We start from the raw sequence: 19,119 nt of genomic DNA, 5'->3' as shown, positions 1-19,119 counted from the left end.
ACATCAAAAAACAATATTAAAAAATAATGACTTTTCAGATACAGCCAACCCTCTCAATACCGGACACTTTCTGACCTAATATGTCTGGTTTTCCAGAAAGTATTCAGAATGTGTTTTTAATAGTAAAAATGAATTTGGGACGTTTTTGGACCTCAAGTTTTTGGAAAGTTTCCAGGTTTCAGAGATCTTGTATTGGAAGAGTTGATACAAACAAATAGATTTATGAGAATTTTATGTAAATCATACTACTTTTGCGCAAAACATTAAATTGTTATCATGGCGAAATTTGTTTTTTGTAAATTATTTGAGGATGTTTCAATTCAGCAGCATATTCCAGGTTATATGTCTGTATGTCTAATAGTGGTGAGAACCTAAAAAGAAGACCATAAAACAGAAGTAAATCGACCCTACAATGAACATACAATGAACATACAACAAAACAAAGTGAAATGATAAAACAAAGAAAATAGTAAAGTACCTAGAGAACATAAAGAGATGACTCACAAAATAGATTGATAAAAACTGTTGAGGGAGATCCACAGACTATTAAAGGTACAGACTGATCTTCTAAAGAGTTTGCGACAATTACCAGTCCGGGATTAACTGAAAGTAATGATAGAAGGCTTTGTGACAAATGAGATACATGACAAGCTCAAAGGCATCCTAATGATCTTTAATTTAGACACGTTTTTAGGATCACCTGAAATCTCGCCGGTAATCTTTGCTTTTAATCCCGACTTTTAATTATGTGCGCATTAGTCGCGACCCGTATCTCTTTGTTATGTTGCTGAAAGTCTCCAACGAGCACATAGAAAAGAAATATGAGACGATGGATGCGTTACATACTCAACATGCGAAACATCTGTGATGCTCAGTGATTTATGACGAGCGTTGAATTGCAGTTCGGATGCGGTCGTATTTGCCATGCCACTGATTTTATAGAGGTTTTCATTCATGGGAATTTTATATCAGGAAAATAATGACCATGATAAAAAAGATACAGAGAACCGATATTATTGTGTAATGTGAGCGTCAACGACTCACTCTTAAATCCACAAATTTAAGCAAAAATGGTTTCTCTAAAATTAGTAATGGAGATGAGTTGAATGTGTTGTTAATCCACAGACTTTCCTTAAAATATTTTACCTTTCTGATGTTATTGTGTGTTTTATCACCCTTTTGGGGATACTTATGAGATCTGAAATTAAATTTGATCAAACTAGATGAGAGTGAGTTTACTTCTAAAGGAATTAATTTAGCAATTATTTTTTGTAGCAAAATATTTCCTGAAATGTTTGGCTGTTGACAATCTGAAATAAGTTGATTACGAATGGTTAGACAAGGCATACTTGTTGTGTAGTAAGTGATGATAGCCAATTTTTGAACTTTGATGAATTATTATTTAGACTCTTTGCCACTGACTGTCAAAACAAAAATAGTCTCTCTCATTTATAATAGTTTTTTCCAACCAACTTGTGTATAATGTACTACTGCATTGGATTTGTACATTTTGTGTTGCTTTGATATGATGTTAATATAATAATTAAAAGAAAAATCAGATTGATAATTAACAATTCCCAGTCTATTCAGCTGTAAACTGAAACCTGGTTGAGAATACTAGGGAGGATAAGGCGGCGTGGAAAGGAACTGGCCAACCTACCACATTATGCCGATTCTTAGTAAAATGAGCTCCTAACAGCTCATTACCCTACATTTAGAAATGAATATGGGACTTACCTTTTATACTGTATTACCGGTATCTGGTTGAATTAAATTGCTTGAATCATCAATTGAACTTCAGAATGACCACATGATAGAGTTGAAACATTGTTCCTTCTTTTTGAGCATTATTTTTCTTTTAATTATTTCTAACAAATGTAATTAATTTTTAACAATGAAAATAAAACATTTATACTGTACTTAGCCTTCCATATTTATTTATTTCTAAACTTTTCTAGGGTTTAGCCATAAATGGCAGCTTTAATTTAAGGTATAATATGTTCAATTGAATGTTTTGCATAATTAATAAGCCTATTTATTAGTAATAGTCAATATTTAATGTGAACTCTTAAATCATAATTAATTTAAACAGAATTTAAAGTGATGACATTTGAAATATGCCAATCAACATTCACTGCCTGTCATGTGACGAAGGTCGAGATCACTCATCCTTATCAACTTGATGTTGTATGTATGTTTTGTATCAGTTCTATGCAGCTGGGTGGCCCTCTAGAATATTATAAAGCTGGGTGGTCCTAATCTTTTGATATCAAAGCCTACAGTAACAAGTTTTTTGTTTTTAATGTAAATCTCTCATGTTTTGTTATAAAGTTAAATCATTACATCATGGAGGAAAAACTAATGCCTCCATGATTACATCACACTGCAAAAATATGACAAATAGCTTTGGAAGAAACAATTCTTGGGTAAAAATATTGAACTGGGAATTTACTAAATGAGATCATCAAGGGACATATCTTTATACCCCATGAGATCAACAAGGGAAATCCCCTTCCTGGAAGCTAAAATAACTCTAGACATTTGGACAGATTTTCAAACTGTAACAAATTAAGCATGATACTGTAGTTTACCACAATTAATTTAATTAGATATTATTGACAGTTTAATTTTTTTGGGAAGGTGATATAGATAGCAAGACTTCACCAAAGGTTGTAGGTTGGGAATAGGCCTACTGTTTGCAGAAAAGCCCTGATTGTGTATACAATACTTGTTTTTAGTTTTGTAAACAAGAATTTTGCTGTATACCTCTCATCTTGTGACATGATGCTTTCCACTATTTTCCTGTCATGTGTTTTGTCTGTTATTACATTTCAATTTTCTTTTACTTTCTATTTTTGATCCATGTAGATTTTGGTCTTTCTATTAGCTGTTTTATTTTGCGTTAATTCATTCCTCTTCATTATTGATTACTATTGAAAATAATGTAAGAGAAGAACATAATTCATTCATCTCACTATGCTGTTCTACAACATAATCATTTTAAACGAATATGTAAGCGCAAATTATTCTCAGTTAAGGCTTGCAGTTTCCCCAAGTTTTTCTCAGTTTCCAGCAGTAACAATAATTTACAAGGTGATTTAAAGGAGATGAAATTTGAAAATCTCTATTAAATTTTGTGATAAAAATGGAAATATTCTGCATGGTTTCAATTAAAGTTAATTAAAATAAATCCTAAGATTATAGAATATGGTATGTGGGATATCCCCAGAGAAGGTCAAGATTAAATGAGGGTTGTAAATTTGCATAAACTTGGCAAAATTTGCATATAAACCTGTTTATTCATATGCCTGTCAGCACATTTTAACATTTTTTGCTCAAAACTATATTTAAATTTGCACTAAAATTTAACCTGATTTTGAAAATGTGAATGTAGTTGATAATATTACATTTACTCAAGGGATCTGTTCTACCACATAACAATGTTATAATGTAGAGGTAAGAAATCTTTAGGGTACTTTAAGGAAGATGGGATTAGTGTAGAGGAAAGACTGAGAACAAGCCTAGTCAGAATTATGTCTGCTGTTCTAATTGGAGGATAAGTTTAAGATCACATAGGAACCTTGGATAATCCACACTTAATCTGTGGATTAAATCTATGCTGTACCCACACCAATACATGTTAAAGTTGATCTAATCCTTGTGAATCCTTGTGGATGTGACCGGTAATCTTTTTCTATATGTGTTGAAAAGATATGACTGGCTGAGGTAACTTTATTAGTCTGTACTTAAGATCTAAATATACTGCATTGATTAATTTGTTGTTATTGAGTTAATCCAAACGTTTTATGTTTTTCTTTATTCAAACTGTAATGACAAAAAAAACCCATTGCAATTTATAAAGTACAGTATTGTACAGCATTAACATTGTTATGATATTGTGGTTATCGTTATTTTGTATACAAATTCTGAGACCTCCCAGACTGCCAACACTTGTTCCTGTAACAGCGAACCTGTTATCCAATCAAAATTCCTCGTTGTTTCACAGTTGGACAATCCTGGCAGCCAGGTACAAGTAGCAACTTAAGAACTTTATGTTGAAGATGTTTTGTTTCCATGATTTTAGATAAGAGTAATTGATCATTATTCTAATTTGGATACTTAGTTTACTTTGGTGATTGGATCAATCTTCTACTACTGTAGGTAATGTAGACGTTTTCCATATTTAGTAGCTATTTTAAGAGACTGCTAATTTTGTTGTCGCGTCTAACTCTATGTTTGACCGTTTTGCTATTGGACGTCTTGGACTATTGCATTAATCTGATATAAATTTCAGTATGTAATAATTTAAGAAATCTATTTGTGATATTTGAATTTGCCCTCTCAGGAATTTTTCATCAAACCAAGTTTTGATAATAATTAAGCTAGATTAAATTGTCGATGGTTACTTTAATTGCTTTTCTGAAATTTTAATGTAGTTATTGCAAGATAGTGTGGAATATATGATATGAAAGGGAGAATACATTATGGAAGGAATTAGTCCTAAAAAATCGCGATGCTCAATGCTGGTGGTGAAATGCATTGTTTTTTGGTGTGAAAAAATTGTTTACATATAGTTTAGTATGCAAGGTAAGCTACAGTTCTGATAATCGTTCGCTTTTTCTTGGATGAATTACTTGCGTTGTGTATATGCACATCCTATTTAAAACCATGCTTTCAGACAAGGAATGTATAAACTGCCTTTGAACAAACTATTCTCCTAAAAGAAATATGTAGTATACAGATTTTGTTCTGTATGATACTTTTTCACAGTGTCACGATTATTTTCATTATTCTTCTGTATGTACATTACTTTAGCATGAAATTTAAGTACAACTCTAAATGATTCTATTAATGTTTAAGGACAGCTCATTTCTGTTCTCGAACATCAAGGTCAAAGCCTGCCAAATAAAAATATTTTCTTAAATTATTATTTTTTTCATCTCAGAAAAGTTTCCAATTAATTCTGCAATCTAAACATTTTCCAAATGTAAGTTATTAGCGAAAATTCATGAATTTTTTTTAAAACAGTGTCATTTCGTTTCAAAATATTGTATTGATTTTCCTATCGGCAATTTATATGAAATGCCATAGTGTCTAAAATATTTATGAATGTACACAATTTGTTTGTTGCTTCGTTGTATGTTTTTACATTCTGCTGTAATTATCTAATTCTGGTTGCACCGCCTTCTTGTCTATAAGGAAGGGGATTAAAACAGGGAATGCTAATATTTAAATGTATGATTATAAATATTCTTCAAGCCAAACTCCCTGATTAGACTACATTAAAATATTTATAATGGCAGGTCCAACATTAAGAGGAATTATATCGTTATATTAACGAACACCAGTCAAAGTATATAACAAGCCAAAGCTTATATATACTTTCATAATTACTATACCCCTTCCTAACAACCATAACCTTTGCATCTATCAGCCCAATACCTTTTTGGTCTCTTTTCATCCACTGATAAAGTTCCAAAAACAAACTTGGCAAATTCTACTTCTCACAGGCCATTCTTGGCTGCTGTACCTTTCCTTTGGAACGCACTACCTTACGGTGTGCGTCATTCTTCAACGTTGAGACAGTTTAAATCTATTCTCAAATCTCACCTTTGATTCTAATCGTGCTGTGAGACTAGACAAAGAGTAAATATTCAGATTATTATTAGGGAACTTTCGATTTGCATCGACAGAAGACCAACGACCAACCTACGTCTCGACAATTGATGTGTCGGCGGTTAGTCTTAGAAACCATCAAACCTGTGTTGAGGAGAGTAGCAAGAACACACATTTCAATATTCCTGCATGCGCACATGAACTAACGTAATTTTGTCATAGGTTGTCGCATAACGACCAAACCTTTAGGAAAATGATCATATCAAATATATATCTGATACACAATTTTTTTTTATGAAAGAAGATCGAACCTGTGACCTAGCTTACAGGACGAGTCGCATACCATTAGACCACAACCCATGATATAGATGTTTGCCTTCTTACATACAACATTCTCACAATCAATGAAATCTGTAGACATAGATTTTAAGGTAGACATTTCGTAGTAATAGAACTATGTTTTCTACTATACATAGATTAAATTGTTAGATATATTTCTAGTAATAAAACATTAACAATCATTGATGGATTGCCATCTAATAATGTGCGGCAATGTGACTCACATAAAAACTTTCTCATGTGTCTATCTATAGGATACATAATAAAGTATTGGCGTCAACGATGATAATATCATTGACAAATTTAATTTAATACTATTCATACAAATAGAGAATTTACATCGGATCGTATTAAATCTACGAAGTACTGATCGTCCGCAGCTGTCTCTTCGTATAAAAGATAGTAAACATAGCGCTTAACTACAAGACATCAAATGCGACATGATGTAAGAAATCCGAAACCGTCATGCAACCGTAATACACTTGGGTACTGTTATCTGGAATTTCACGATTGGTAATTTCAAAGTTGTGCTTATTGAGCCTGAACGCATGTTAATGCAGAATGACTATGTTCTACTACTTTACATGTTTTCGAAAATCTATTCAACAGAACTTGTTATCATCAATATCATTATACCGCACATGCAAACAGGTAAATTAGAGTTTTTGGTGTTTGTAATGAAATCCAATGCGCAAACGGTTGATTGAGCTGTCTCTACTCCTATTGACTTTAGCTATTGCGTCAAGATTTGAATATTTCAATAAATTTATTAATTAAAATGCGATGAAGTTACAGAGTTGCGACTCGATGATTGAGATGTTGACCTTACTGTCTTGTGGTCATGATAAAGATTGACACAGATTTTCAGAAGAAGAAGGAATTTCTGTAGTTTTGGAAATAGATATTATAATACACTTAAGCGCTGTCTACACTATCAAACTTCATGTGACAAAAAAATGTGCCCATATATGGACATGATGATGTCATGTCATCACTATCATATTATTTGGACATATCACTACCCTATTTGGGCACATCCCACTTTTTTTGTCAAACTAGTTTGATGGTGTAGACAGAGCTTTAGTGATTATCTTGATCAAAAGTGTTTCACTTTAACATTACATTTTAAAATGGACATTCAGAAGAAATTATCTTACCTGTATTGAAAATAATTTACTGTACACTAATGAATAGTGGATTTGTGGCTTGGTGGTTATAATGCTTGGCTACCACTCCAAGACTTTATGTAGAGCATCTTGTGTATATGTTTGTCTTATGAACCTCTGAGGGTCCCTAATGATCAGCAATTGCTGGATGGATCCACCCTCATTAAATATGGTCAAAAAAAAATAGCTTTGTAGGTTTGAGCTGTGGGGAGTAGGGGGGGGGGCAAGTTAATAGCCAGGGGGATTTTTATCATCCACTTGAATCACTGCTGGTCTGTAGTTTGGAAAGTGCATTTCAGAAAAAGGGGAGGTTACAAGGCTTGGAGTAAGAACCTAACATTTCCTGTTACATTTGCAGTCACGAAGGAGTGAAGGCTGTGTGAATGTGCTTTTCATGTTCTACGGATGTGAGGGGTGTATACTGTGTCCTCTATACCAATTACTCATGTAGCTGAGTTAATCTTTTCCCCAATAATTATATATTGCTTGATATTTATTGATTATATTCATAATAATTTCCTGTATTCTTGGGGCTAAAATGTAGAATCTTATTTCAGAGAATTGACAAAATGAACAGTTGCACGCTTATAGGCCTACCATAGTCGTAAAAATACCAAGTTTGTCAATTTTTGTTAATACATAACCATGACATTTATTGCGCTTTAATCATGTTGGATTAAGTTTGACCGAAATAACTACTCCAATTAATCTATGGTATGATTGACTATGGTTATGTGCAGCTTAACTAATTTACCAAATGAAGTAACCCTGCAGACACTGGTCCTAGTACACCCCCTTTTAGGTTGAGTGGGTTACCCTTATGACAATTTAGGTAAGCTGTTTAATTGATTCACAGATAAATATAAGCCAATTGGTAAAATTTGTCAACGAAAGTTTCATTTTAATTATTATCCCACCATGAGAATAATACAACCTCACTCAAGCTATGAAAAAAAAATATTGGTTTTAATTTATGACGGGATGTAGCAAAAGAAATTAACTTTTGAATTTGAACTTTTGAAACAAATGCTGCAATGTTTTAAAGATAATACCGTTGTTTGACCTAGGAAATTAATTAATGGAAACAGTAATTAATAAGTACTGTTGTTGTTTATTTCATTACTTTAATTAAAGGAGACATAATGTTTATGGTTTAAAGGGGGAATACTTTATGGTAGGAAATTCAATGTTGTTGTTTTAATCAAATTTATTTAATCTCGGTTTCAGAAGTAGAGGTAGAACGCTGACTGACAACAACTGTTCTTGTAATTGGAGAATTTAATTGGGATTGACCACACTGGAAATAAGTATAGACATACCTAAAATGTATCCAGAGCCCCGATTTGAAGGTCCTCATAGACCCTCAGTTGGACAACTTTGTAATGTAAGAAAAGACAGGTGTGGCCTACATTATTAATGTTAATATGCCACATAGTACCCAGGTCTAACACTGATAGCAAGTAGTTATTCTTTGAATATTTGCTGACATACAAAACCTTCTACGCTTTCGCATTAAATGAAACACAATGATAAAACGGGTACCACTTCCATGTCCTCCTATTTATGATTACTATTCATACTAATATAAAAATATTATTATGAAAGATATTAGCTAATTAGCTTCACAGCTGTGGATAGTATGTTTCAGTAGATTATGATTTTTGACCTTTAACCTAGTTTTAATATATCGAATTATATGAGCGAACATAATATATGATTCTAACACAAGGTCATTGGGGTGAGATGTGGATTTTAGTTATGATTGTTACTAATTAATATGTAATCTGTTGAAAGGCAAATAGTTAGACAACTCTATTGGGCTGTTCGCCAACTACCGTTATTAGTTTACTAGCCTATGTCATAAATACATTAAATGTGCTAAGAGGTTATTTATTAACTGGGTATAATACGTTTGCTAGCCTGTAGTAGTTTTACTAGATAGTACACTGGGCTAGTAATAATTTGACCCATGAATGTAGGCTTGGTGTATTTTTTTTTTTTCTGGAATCTGCTGGCTCACTTATTACCCAAAATGTAAAATTTGATATACTGTTGTAAACACTAACAATATTTTCGAAAACTTACAAAATCAAATAAATTAAACATAACTACATCTGTTCAAATTCAATCAATACGTATTCCTATCTTACATAGCAACAATATTCCCTCGACTATCTTAACATTTCTTAAAAGCCATGTGAACGATAGGATTCCCTTCTTTGCTTACCGAGCAAAAGAAGTTCAAGTGGCCGACCAGCATTATTTAAATTGCATCCCAAGTGGTCGCCCAGCGCTTATCTAGCTTGTATCCCAAGTGGTCGCCCAGCGTTATCTAACTTTGTGAGAAAGGAAGCAATGCATTTGTGATGGATTAACATTTTTTTTAGTAATATACTGTATACTGATTTGTATTTCTGTTTTTTGTTTCAATGTTTAAAAATATCACTAGGTGACCTTTTTAAGTCATATAAGTAAACATTTTTGAATGGTAAATATTGTCTGCTTATTGGGTTGGTTGGCTATTAGTATTGTATATATTTCCTCTCACTTCACAGGAGAGTCTTTCCCTTAATAATGGTGTCCTGAATAAGTTTGTCCCAAAAGGAGTGTTCTACTATAGTTAAGTTTATTTAAGAATTTCATTAAGAAATTTAATTGACACAAGTGGTGGTTTTATGACCAATCTTGCATTCATCCCTTGAGAAATGGTGGAAATATGAACATCCTGACTTCACCATTCTATGATGTATTACACATGACCTCCAGATCAGCTGCCAACCAGTATATCCTGACACAAACATAAAGTATCGCACCAACCAACCAATAAATGCATCAACTGGATGGAGACTGGCAAATGAGATAAGATTTTGGTTGTCACTTTACTAACCCGTGAGAATTTGAACATCCAGTAGCATGGTACCTGGCAATTCCTGTATCTGACAAACAATGTAGCCTACCAAACAACCAATGCTTTTATAATAATAATAATAATAAATAACATTTATAAAGCGCAAGAGACAAAGGTTTCAAAGCGCTGTGTTTTCCAAGATCTGTGCAAGTAGTAGCGTGTGATTATGCTTCTCTGAAGAGATGAGTTTTGAGTTTAGTTTTAAATGTGATTACAGATTTTGATGAGCGTATTTCGAGGGGTAGAGTGTTCCAGAGTTTTATCACTCATTTTACCAACAAAAGTTGCACCCAGCAACAAATGCACCCAACAAACAGTGTAACTTAGAAACCCATGAAACTGACTAACTAGTTTACTCCATCCAACTGCACCTCGACAGATGTACTGTAACCAGCTCATGTGCCTACCAACCGATTTATCAAAACAAATTCAACTAATAATCTACCTAGAAAACTGTATCTACATAGTATTCTATATCCACTATCAGTTTACTAGCTCATCATCTACAAATATAAACATGTTTAAATAACCTTCCTCCCCCACAATGTCTCTCCCTCTACAATTACAAATTCCCTAGCCGATTACAAACTAACATAACAGATTTGTCTCAAAGATCGAAAGATTATTTTGGCGACAAATTCCAAAGCCTTTTAAACACATAGTCGTGTAAATGAAGATGATTACAACCGTTTTCCTCTTTAAAAATAATTCCATTGGCCAACATTTAAAGTTTCCTAAATTTCTATATTAACTGTGATATGTGTCGACTTTCGTGGGCACACCCTTTCCTGATATTCCGCCACTTGGGATTTTAATCATTCCAGCACAATTTCATGTAGCCTGGTCATATGTCGTTTCTAAGGAAAACTTAAGTCTGACAGGTGTTTGAGTTGCCTTTTTTTCTGTGCACAGGTTTGCAAGAGTTTGATAGGCTATCAGTGTTTTTTTATGTCACATGGTATTGATATGTCATGTTTTAAAATGAAAACTTGTATAATTATCACCTTTTCAAGGCTTTTGAAAGTTATTTTTACAAATTTTGTACGATATCAATTACAATCAAGTCAATGAGTCTGCATGTATTTCCTATTACAATTTTCTGTTATCAAATTAACTTGATATAACTTATAGGTAAGATTTTATTAAAGTTAGAAAGGATATGTCAACAAATAATGTCGATCATAATATCTTTGGTACTTTGTACCAGCACATTGTGGTACAACTCGTTAAAGAAAAATTTACTTAATGTTAAGAAAAAAAGTAGTATGTTAGAGTTGAACGAAGTGGCACACAATATCTTGATTTTAATAGACTTACAGTTGTAAGGTGTGAGTTTTGTCTTGGCCCTATTCCAATTTTGATATGAATATAATGTTATTTTATAAGGCTCTAACTTAGTTTCTAGTACTGCCAAATACATAATCACCAATTGTTCTATAAAAAACTTGCCAAAATTGAAGGAGAATAAATATATACACACAAAATGATGATATCTAGAAAATGTTCTATTTAAAGTTGAGAACGATAATTGCATTATATGGATATATTCTTTGGCTTGAAGCATTTAAAAAAAATGTGAATATTATGATTTCTGTAAATCAGCTAAACCTTTTTTATATCTGTTGAAAGTTGATAACAAGTTGTATATAATCCAATTATTTGTAACAATTTATTAGGTGATTTTCAGTATGGTATAATTTGGCTAGTATCATAAGCTGTATCATTCTGTAATACAGTGTCACATATTTATCACATGTGACACCTGTATCATAAGATATATATAAACTTAACAGAATTTGCTATTGCAGTGTATCTTAAGATTCAAATGACATTGAGCAATCTCACCTTTTTCTTACAATCAACTTTTTTTATCCGGTAATTTCTGCAGCTGTTTTTCTTCCTCTTTTCGTTAACATTTCTACTAATTAAATTTCTAAAGTAAAGTTTCACACTAATAATTTAATATACATTTGGTGATACTGTAATAATATAATACAGAACTAAACATTCAGAAAGAGAAGCAAGTTGTTGGCTGTTGGTAAGTTTTGAAAATAAATCGGACTTGTATTTAAGATAATGTATCTATTGTAGATACATTAAGATAATGTATCTATTGTGGTTTCAAATTCTGTGACTGTAAACAATAACCAGATATATTGTACTTAAATACTACATATTCTACTTAAGTTATTAAATATTTAAGAATTTCACTTAAGTGGTATTTACTCAGAATAGGAGAATCTTTCAAATTAAAGTGCAAGTGTTTTCTTTAACCTAAGTTGTGATTGGTAAATATGGCCACTGGAATTGACATTGAATTTTTCTCATTTCTAAAAGAGTATTTAAAGTTGGTTATAGAAACTTATAGGTTTATTTCCCATTCTTCTGTGTTGAAATACATAGTAAATAAATTTAAAAGTCCTATATCTTTGAAAAATTATAATATAGTCATCATTTGCTATCTTTCTCGTTTGTAAGGAAAATAGAATAGTGAAACGTCATTGTTGTTTAAGACAATGTGCCTTTAATTTCCTTGTATTCGTTTTACCCATGTTACGTGAAGTGTTGTCGAACTAGGTCTATTGTTGCTTGCATTAAAGTTTATTAGTTATTGGCGGTTTCTAAGACCGTTGACCAATTAGATTATAAGGTCATTGAAGGTATAGGGGAAGTCATTCAGGTAGTTGTTATCATAAAAATCTTGTTTTTAATGTGGTAAGCTTGTAATCGGCAACTTCTGGTTGTGTAGCAGACTACTGGAAATTAATAGGGAACAAGTATTAATACATAAGAAATATTTATAGAAGGTAAAATCTGGAGCTGAGAGACAAGCTCATAAAATCATAAGAATTGTTGAGTCAAAATAATATGTTAAATATAATGAAGATTCTGGAAAGTACAGGAATTTAAAATTGTAATGGACACTGTAGCTTGGTGGTTGAAATGCTTTCTTACCAATTGGTTCAAATCATTTCTTAGGGTACCACTACCCAAGTTTGATATAGACTTACTTTAAATGGGTGATTGGTGAGTAATGTGTTTTTGTTGGTGGTGTAAAAAAAAACTATTCATACTGGCTTATTAGTTCTGATGTAAATTCTATTTTTTTCACAATATGAAGAAAAATATTGTTTAAGCTATAATTAAACTTTTCAAAAAAATATTTATGATTACCTTAAGAACCTATCCCATCTATCAAATCTTACATTTTGATTTAAGAAAGAACATAAATTCTTATGTTCCATAAATACAAAAGTGTGAAATGTTTATTTGTCTTGTATGTGTAGGTATGATGTTGATTTTTATGTCCTCAAAGCGTTATCGGATATCTCCAGCCAATATAAAATTATTGCAGCTAGACAGGACTTGGGCACATTTTTACATGTCTATGATAAAGTAGAGTGTTACTTCAATGCAAGTTGCGAGTTGCGAGTCGGAAAGTGCGAGTTGCGAGTCGGAAAGTGCGAGTTGTGAGTCGAAAAGTGCAAGTTGCGAGTCGGAAAATGCGAGTTGCGAGTCGGAACATGCAAGTTGCGAGTCGGAACATGCGAGTTGCGAGTCGGAAAATGCGAGTTGCGGGTCGGAAAGTGCGAGTTACGAGTCGAAAAATGCGAGTTGCGAGTCGAAAAATGCGAGTTGCGAGTCAGAAAATGCGAGTTACGAGTCGAAAAATGCGAGTTGCGGGTCGGAAAATGCGAGTTGCGAGTCGAAAAATGCGAGTTGCGAGTCGAAAAATGCGAGTTGCGAGTCGGAAAATGCGAGTTGCGGGTCGGAAAATGCGAGTTGTGGGTGGGAAAATGAGGCCAGTCCTACCTAAACAAAATAAAGTGAGTTGTATTATGGATGTTACAGTAGAACCAAATTGTTTTTGCAAATTCCTCGAGCATGTGATATGATGACATAATTAATAATTAAATTTGATCTGCATTTTTGCTCGCATATGTGCGACCAGTCTGACATGATGCAACCCACCCAGGTAATGTAGACTCTGTACATAGGATGATCACCAAAATTAACCTTTTGTAGCATATATGACATTAAATTATTTTCTTAACTTACACCTAGTAGAAGTGTGCGAGGACATAACAAAAAAAACAAAAAACTGACAAAATATCAGGTTGGAAAGGTCATGTCAGCCCCCTTTATCCAGGAACTAAATGTTGTCAAAACATAGTGGTACGGTATGTGAGTAAATAAGAAAAAAAAAACTGACAAAATATTAGGTCGGGAAATGTCATGTCAGACTACCTAAAAGTGACCCATTCATGTTAATTCCAACCCACGTCATCCATACCAAATTAGTAAACACATAGTACTGTAGTATACTGTAGTATGTATCACTACCAAAAAGAAAGTTACAGTCATAAAAATGTATTTTGTATTTTTCCTAAACCTATCAAAAATACTTTATTTAGCCTCAGTCACTCATGTCTTCAAAGGGTTAAGTAAAACCTAACTTTTAACATAACGATCATGACTAAATAGTTGACCACATTCAAATATTTGAACATTGTCACTGCACTGCATAGTAAAACACAAGAAAATAAAAGCTAGCATGAACTAAACAAACTTTCTTATTCCTTATCCCTGTATGGGGCATAGACTGTAGGCATTACAGTAGTTACAGTAATTTTTACCACCTCGGCCCTAACTACAAGATAATGCTGATAGTACAGTGCTGTACACAGTTAATGCACTAATTTAAAGATAATTTCATAAAATACTAGATATTAAAGCATGCTGAAAGAAAAAAAAAATGTATTCCCTGATACAAGGACCATCTTCCACCCTCCGCATTCCGGTTAGTGATAGATTTACCCTCTTAAGTAATATTTTAAGATCATGAAAGTTTAAATTTGTATCCCTGACATAATTGTACAGTAAATCCCTTAAAAAAGAATTGTTTTCTAGACAATATTAAATTCTAAAACCTTTCATAAAAATAGAATGTACAGAATTAAAAACAATATATACAGAGTGAGAAAAATAGAATTTGTAGAATCAAAACTTTTTTCAAATATATATTTTTTCATTTATTACTTCAGAAAAAAACAAAACAAAAGTAAGAGTTCAAAATTTAAAAGATTAAAAAGCAAAATGAATCACTCAAGTGGCTCACCAAAATGGTAAATGAGAAGGGTTATCCAATTATAATTGATAAATAGTATTTGTTTTGTAACTGCCAGATTTATTTTTTGTAACTCGCAGATTTTTTTGTAACTCGCAGATTTTTTTTTAACTCGCAGATTTTTTTTTAACTCGCAGATTTTTTTTTTAACTCGCAGATTTTTTTTTAACTCGCAGATTTTTTTCTAACTCGCAGATTTTTTTCTAACTCGCAGATTTTTTTCTAACTCGCAGATTTTTTTTTAACTCGCAGATTTTTTTCTAACTCGCAGATTTTTTTTTTAACTCGCAGACTTTTTTTACCTCGCAGATTTTTTTTTTAACTCTCATATTTTGTTAGTTTGAATGTTCATGTATAAGGAAATACTGGCATTTAGAGGTAATGTTGTATCAAATAATCTGATTTAAAGTTTACTACATTTAAACCATCTCAGGGATGTATGGGTGGATCTTGGTTGGGAGGAGGAGCTGAGATGGGGAATTGGTGGTATAGTTTTAAGAGATAATGGATATCAAAATTAATTTTTCTGTGAAGGATTAAGCCTGTGATTTCAATCACTGCAACCATGGTCTCCATGAAGCAATTAACTCCCACGCTGGGACAGGTATCTTTTACTAAAACAATTAATGACTTTTGATAAAGGTCCACATTGTAGATTTGTGTCTGATACCTACTAATAAATATAAGAAGTTTAGCCCACCACATGATTTTTAATTTTATACTTTACTTTTAACTTTATTGTTTGTACAATAATTTTCACCTGTCATGGACACTTGTTGTGTGCTATACCAAATAAGGGACTCTGACTTAAAGTTGGTATGATGTCATCTATAATTTCTTCTTAAAGATGATGATGTCATTAAAGTTTCATCTAAAAACTTACTAACTATGCTCATCTCAAAGTTATGCGATGAGGTCATAATTGGCACCCCCATATACCTGTAAGATAATATAAATAAGGGTGCATTCTCCTCATTTAATCAGTCAGTTTAATCAATTCATAAGCAAGCAACACTGTGTTGATTCCAGTAGTTTCTAATGTATTCTGTGTATTCATTTATTTGAGGATCAAGTGTTTTTTTTTATATGCGACTCTACTGCATCTTTTCACTTGCAATACAAATTGTACAGTTTAATTTTACATTCTCAGTTTGTTGTATATTTTATCATCGAGTTGAACAACAGCTAAAATACAACTTCACCTACTGTATCACACATTTCATCAAACAATACTGTATAAGTAATAATAATTCCTTCTATGTAATTGTGGGCCCAGATTAATGATTATTTTTACCTAAATTCAACAATTTATTTGTAAATTTGAATTATTTTAGTTATAAGTTATATTTAACCAGTGATTTGAATGTACTGTATTTAAATCTGTACCCTGCTAAAGTTACTTTAAATACACATAATACATCTGACAGATGCCTACTGCACTGTGTGTGTACTTGAACATACCAAAGCATGTATTTGTGTTGATTCCGCATGTTGTTGTCAACTCCGATATCTAAGTGAAAGAAAATTATTTGTGGAAAACAATATTCCATCTTCTTATGAATTTTTGAGGTTGACAATTTACAGTTTTCTTTCCAAAACTATGAAAACTTGAAAAGCAAACAAAATGTTACATTGTATGTATTCCAGAATGCATTTTAATTGGAGAGAGGCACTATATTTCAACAGATAAATTAATTAGTCTTCTCTCTATGATTTGCTGATGGGTGTTACACATAATACTGTGTATATCTTCTCTTTTGTATTTATATGTATCTATGGACAATTTGTCTGAAATAAAAGTTTTAAAAAAAATGATTATAAACATAAAGAATTGACTATTATTGTAACAAAATTATATAGCTTTGAAAATTTGACCATTATCTGTAGGTATGGCATGTGTTTCCTTGCCCTATTTATGGGATCTGCTTTTTAAATCATGCCTGTTTATAATCATCATTAACCATCTTGCCTTCTTGACTAAATACTGTAAACAATACTAACTGTACAATTAATGTGAGTTTTTCTTACCAATCTATTATTATTTTCTCATTTAACAAGGCAAAAAGTTTAAATAATAACTTTAATCTACTATATTTACAATTATATTATTTCAAAATATAAAGTAACATTATTTTTTTGTGTTGAAATACAAAATAAGTTAATTTCAACAATTCTTAAACATCCATGTTAAATAAAACAATCACTAGTCTGTAATTTTTAAACAGGTGCTTAAACCGGTCATATATGAAAAAAACACTCTAATAATACTATTAATAAATCATTAAAAACTAAATTTAAATTGTAATTTATTTACTGATTGTTTGGTTCCTGTATCTATTTTTTGGGTGTACCTGTACAGTATATAATTGTTTTTTAATGATACAACCTCCTTGAAAAATGATTTTTAGTGAACAAGTTTTTGCATTTTCCGACCCGCAACTCGCATTTTCCGACCCGTAACTCGCATTTTAAGACTCGCAACTCGCACTTTCCGACTCGCAACTCGCATTTTCCGACTCGCAACTCGCACTTTCCGACCCGCAACATGCATTTTCCGCCCCGCAACTCGCATTTTCCGACTCGCAACTCGCATTTTCCGACTCGCAACTCGCATTTTCCGACTCGCAACTCGAATTTTCAGACTCGCAACTTACATTTTCCGACCCGCAACTCGCATTTTCCGACTCGCAACTCGCACTTTCCGACTCGCAACTCGCATTTTCCGACTCGCAACTCGCATTTTCCGACTCGCAACTCGCATTTTCAGACTCGCAACTCGCATTTTCAGACTCGCAACTCGCATTTTTCTACTTGCAACTCGCAACTTGCACAAAAGAAACCCTCGATAAAGTACTGGTATATTTTTAGACATTATCAATATACTGTTTGTCTTCACGTAAAATGCTTCTTTTCTTGTGCAGTGTTAAGGCCAATTTAAACAGACAAGCAGTAAAATTAAGCGGAAAACAATGTAGCTTATCCCACGTTGAATCTGTATCTACCCTGAGCGGAAGCTGCCCGTCTGCTCCGTGTTGTGTGTAAATGTTCATGAGGAATAACAGATTATATATCTTTATTACAATTACCGCTGGTTTGTGTGTTAGTGTTTTTAAACAACATAAACTTATTGGTGGAATTTCCATGGTATAGAGTGAGATAGTTGATTTAAAATACGTTTTTAAGAATGAGAATCAGTTTTATCAGTGGTGCAATTTGGTTTAGTTGTTCTTACATTTTTTAAAAGATTCCATAGCCTTCCATATTAGGCCTACTGTTATGGTACACTCTTTATGAAACTATAAAGGTTTGTTTCGTCATTAGCTGAAACACCTAATACAAAACTTATCTATTATTTATACATAACTGGTTTTTATTTTCCATACATATCCCTTTTGTTTATAGAGAATGCTTAAATAAAGTTAGATTTATATAGACCACCCTATTTTAGGACTCATGCAAACACCTGATTCCTTTTAACACCTCAAACAAAATACATTTTAATAGTCTTTACCTAAATACTTTCAGAAAAACAACCTCCAAAGTCAGTTATGTTTGTTTTTTTCCAGACATCTTATGCCACAACCACCAGCAAGAATTACCCTTCTGAGACTGAGTCATCCTAAAGTTGGCCACCACTCAATCGTCACCCAATTTCCGACAAGTTGGGGTAAGTCAACTGGCAATAAAATTGCACCGTTTTGTAAACCTTTGGTGTATAAAGTGATCTTTGATATCGCTTCTAGGCATACATTTCTTTCATCTGCAGTAAAATGACCATGATTTTGTTTAGTTTATACATAGTTTTGGAGTTAACAAACAAACCCGCATAAATAACTACCATTAATTCACCCAAAAACCTGACTGAGGTGATGATAATCTGTTGCGAATACTTCTCTGTGCAGTGTTTCTTTTATTTATTTTAGTGTGTTTTTTCCTTCAATATTGAATGATAAGCTCCCAAA

The 19,119-nt window shown here is 32.5% G+C and overlaps 1 protein-coding gene across 2 annotated transcripts in view; it reads left to right on the top strand.

Annotated features, from left to right (window-relative positions):
* Positions 1–19,119, top strand: part of LOC144843165 (teneurin-3-like) — a 122,017-nt gene that overhangs the window by 17,383 nt on the left and 85,515 nt on the right. The window contains exon 2 of one of the 2 annotated variants that reach the window (XM_078699891.1): positions 18,724–18,824. The gene's annotated coding sequence lies outside the window, so the exon portion shown is untranslated. Of the gene's footprint in view, positions 1–18,704; positions 18,825–19,119 lie in introns of those variants that run through there. The other variant, XM_078699892.1, reaches the window with a different exon arrangement.

Source organism: Antedon bifida, chromosome 5 (assembly GCF_963402885.1).
Source record: "Antedon bifida chromosome 5, ecAntBifi1.1, whole genome shotgun sequence".
NCBI classification, from domain to species: Eukaryota; Metazoa; Echinodermata; class Crinoidea; order Comatulida; family Antedonidae; genus Antedon; species Antedon bifida.
The sequence above is the reverse complement of the archived record's forward strand: the minus strand, read 5'-3'. Positions and strand labels throughout refer to the sequence as shown.